This window comes from Suricata suricatta, chromosome 15 (assembly GCF_006229205.1).
Source record: "Suricata suricatta isolate VVHF042 chromosome 15, meerkat_22Aug2017_6uvM2_HiC, whole genome shotgun sequence".
NCBI classification, from domain to species: Eukaryota; Metazoa; Chordata; class Mammalia; order Carnivora; family Herpestidae; genus Suricata; species Suricata suricatta.
In genome coordinates this window covers 20,326,012-20,330,397 of record NC_043714.1, presented here as the reverse complement: position 1 = coordinate 20,330,397, position 4,386 = coordinate 20,326,012, and positions in this window count along the sequence as shown.

Below are 4,386 nucleotides of genomic sequence, written 5' to 3'. Positions count from 1 at the left end.
AATGTCTTTAGAGTTTATCCATGACAAGGTAAGCAAAATATCCTCCTAGAGAGGAAGATTTGTCAGTGATTTCTAACAAAATTCAGAGCAGTTAACACCTGGAACTATCCTGGTATGGATGTTGTGTTTGCGGTCGCAAGCATCATGTTGTAAGCTTGCAATGGCCTTTTTGTGAAAAGCATTAAAATTTTGATCTATGATTATTGAATTACAGAATCTTAGGGTTAGACATCATTTTGATGTTGCTCATGTACATCCCAATCCTTTCTGCAATATCCCTGCTGAAGGCCCATCCAGCTTCTTAATAAATAAACACTAACAGCATCAGAGAACTTAGCAGATGGTTCTCATTTTCAGAGTTTTACTTGTTAAAAATCTCTTTCTGGTGCAGTTCCTAAGCGAATCTATCTTTAACTACTCTCCTCTAGTAGTATTTATACTTTCCCCTAGACACTCACAGTGAGTTTAGAGCACCTGCCCAGGAAACACTGGCCACTTGTTAATCCTTCGTAGTTGTTTCCATCATTGCTCACTTCCCATGATTTACGGTATTCATCATCTTTTCTGGCTCTCTCCAGTTCGCCAATGTTCCTGTGAGACTCGGGCACCAAGAAACCAGCATAGCATCTTAGGTGTTATCTGATCTGAACAGAAAACAGCAGGACTGAGCCCTCCTCCAAGCAAAGCACTGTGCTTCCTTTTAAGATTGGGTCAAGTTCTTTGACAGCTACATCACACTGCCCACTCATATTGATCACGTGGCCCACCATGTGATCTTAGTGCAAGTGTTTTCTAGATTAAGAAGCTCCCTTCTGTGCCTAGTTTGCTGAAAACATCGATCATAAAAGAATGTAAGTTTTATTAAATACTTTTTCTGCATGTTTTGAAATAGCCATATAACTTTTCTCCTTTATTTCTTTAAAGAAATGTGCAAACCTTCCCTGACACATTTTACAAATGTTGACCCAACATTGTATTCCTGGAACCAATCCAATTTGGTCACACTCCATTGTCTAATATATGTCTTGCCAGATTCCGCTTGTACATGTTTTGTGTAGAATATTTTGATCTATTCTTGTAAGTAACATCAGCCTATATTATTCCTCTCTTATAATACCTTTATCAGGTTTAAATATTTAAGTTATTCTGGCCTTATAAAAAGGGAGTAGGAATGCTTCCTCTTTTTCAATTCTCTGGAAAATTTGTTTTCTTCCTTAAATAGTAGAGTTTGCGCTGATCCATCCAGTCCCAGAGGGCTGTTTCGTTTGGTTTGATTTGGTTATTGTTGAAGCTTCAGAATCACAGAATTAACTTCTTTAATAGCTATGGGTCTTTTAGATTCCTTTTTCATTATAGCTATTTCATTAATGTCTGGTCTTATTTTACCACTTCCTTCTTCTTTTTGGAGTGAGTTGGAGTTCTTTGTCTATCTACGTGAGATAAATGTTGCCCACTTATTCTCAACCTTTGGTTTTTGTCACATATATAAAAATAGCATATGTTTCATTTAATCCAGAATGATCACTGCCTTTTCATTGCCTAATTTGCTATGCTTAATTTTTAATTATTAATGCAATTTTTAATGTAATGAATTTTAATGTAATGTAAATCTAACATGTTACTATGTCTTTCTATTTGTTTTTGCTTGGTCTTCATTACTTTTTAACTCCATTCTTACCTTTTTTTTAGATTAATTTTTGTCATGTAATCTTTATTGATTTGGAAAATTGCATTGGTGGGTTTTTTTGGATATTTTATTAGTTCCTATCCTAAAAATTAGAATATGTACCTCTGACTCATCAAAATCTGATATTAGATTTCTGCGTCTGGCCAAAATTGAGTAACAAGAACTTAATTTATCCTTTTACCTGAAATAACTGAAAAAAACCAGAAAAAAAATATAATTACAAAAAACCTCTAAAGACATTGGACATAAGTACAGTGATCCCTGACAGGCAAGAAATCAGTGAGGTGAGTCTGCTTACAGCCTAGACAAAGGTGGTGCCGGCTGTGGCACAAAGAGGGGGATACAAAGGGAAGGAAGGTCGGTGGTATTCCCAAGTGAAGAGGTGGGTCTGTGTGGGTGAGGAAAGCAAACGTTTCCAGGGCCTGTGAGGCTAAGTGGGAAGGAGGGGAGAGTTGCACAGAGGAGGGACTCTGAAGATCTGCAGAAGCTTTGTCTCCAGTGCGTAGCTGAGTGTCCATCAATATACATCTGAGGAGATTTCCCCAAGACTGGGGAAAGAACTCTGCAAAATGTTAGAAGGGAGAGTGTCCCCACATCACTGGGGATAGGAACAGTGCCTGCTCCTCTATTAACTCTGTTTTCTTATTTTCAAAATCCCTGTTGTGCTGATATATGAGGTTTCCTTGACTGAGGAGAGACTACCCCTCCCAGGGCTAGCTAATTCCTAGAAATAGCAAATGATTATCCCGCAAGCATATCTTTAAATGCAAGCCAACTAGGAGAACCCAAACTTTGAACTATTGCTTTTATGGAACACTTGAGAAGACCATAGTTCTCCAGGGCCAGGTAGCAGACAACTAGGGAATACCCCTATAGCCCAGAGCCCACCGTAATTAAACTATTCAATCCTGAACCTGTGCAGCACTTTACCTTGCCACACCTTTCCCTCCCATGAAAACCACAATAAAAACTTTAACCCATGCTTCCCCACACTGCTTTTGCGTCCTGACTGACCTGGTGCCTTCCCATGTGGCTAGCCACGATAGGCCGTACTTCCTGTTTCTAGGTAACTGTCAGTAAGAACAATCTTCCTCAGTGACAGTCATTTCCATACCTAAGTGTCTTACCATATCAGATTAAAACAAATCCTAAAACCCGAGTGCAAAATCTCAAATTCACAAATTGTTTGATTACAAAAAAGAGTCTTAGTACTGAGGACAAATTACCATAGGCTAGACGCGCTCTTGTCCCGTGTGACAAAGTATAAAAAGATCCAAAAGTCCAACCTATTACAAAGAACTTAACCACATTCCAGAATAAAGCTGAAAAAATGTATAGAAATACAAAAATATCAAACACCCCAAAAGATAAAATACTGTGATAAGCATCCAATAAAAAGTCAGTAGGCATGAAGAGAAACAGAAAAATATAATCCATAGTAAGGAGAAAAAGCAATCAATTGAAATTTACTCTGATAGGACACAAATGACAGAATTACTAGAAAAGTACATTAAAATAGTTATTAGCTTGAGGAAAGACTGAACATGCTAAAACAAGAAAGATCTTTAAAAAAACACAAATGAAATTTCTTTAAATAAAAATCACAATGATCAAGGGGTGCCTGGGTGGCTCAGTTGGTGAAGTGTCTGACTTCAGCTCAGGTCATGCCCTGCTGATGGGAATATAACATGGTACAACTTTAGGAATTCATTTGGTAAGTGTTTTTTCCCCCCAGTTAAACATATATGCACCCTATTACCCACCCATTGTACTACTAGGTATTTACTGAAATAAATGAAGCTGTGTATATATACTTTATTCTAAGCATATACATTACACTATATACTTTGCTACTACTAAGATGAATTAACAAATGTTCATAGCAGCTTTATATGATATAGCCAAGAATTGGAAACTAGCCATATATTTATCAATAGATGAATGAATAAACAAACCATTCTATATTCATGCAATGGAATATAATTCATCCATAAAAAGAATGAATTACTGTTTCCTGCAACAATATCCATAAATCTTAAAATAATTATGCAGAGTGAAAGAAGCCAAAAAGTAGGGGATATATTGTATGATTTCATTTGTATACATTTCTAGAAAATGCTAATGCGTAGCCATAGCAGGCACATGAATAGTTGCCTGGGAATGGGGTGAAAGGGAAAGAGAGTACAAAGAAGAACAAGTAAACTGTTGAGGTACAAGTGTATGTTCATTATCTTGTTAGGACTGTTTCATGGGGATATATACATTCAAATCTTACAAAATCTGTCAGTTTATTATATATCAATCATACTTCAACAAAACCATTTGCAAAAAGCAGTTTTACATGTACAAGAAGGAAGTAATAAATTTGATATTAAAAATATATCATGTTAATTGATATTCTTACCCTTATTATAGACAAAGCAAGAACTTACCTTATTGCCCTCCCTATTTAGGTAACTATTATGTGGGTTTTTCTTTTTTTTTTATATAGTTTATTGTCAAGTTGGTTTCCATATAACATCCAGTGCTTTTTCCCACAAGTGCCCTCCTCCATGTCCAACACCTCCCTTCCCCTTCCCCCTCCCCCTCCCCCTTACAGCCCTCAGTTTGTTTTCAATATTCAAGAATCTCTCATGATTTGTCTCCCTCCCTATCCCTAACTCTTTTTCACCCCTTCCGCTCCCTGTGGTCCTCTGTTA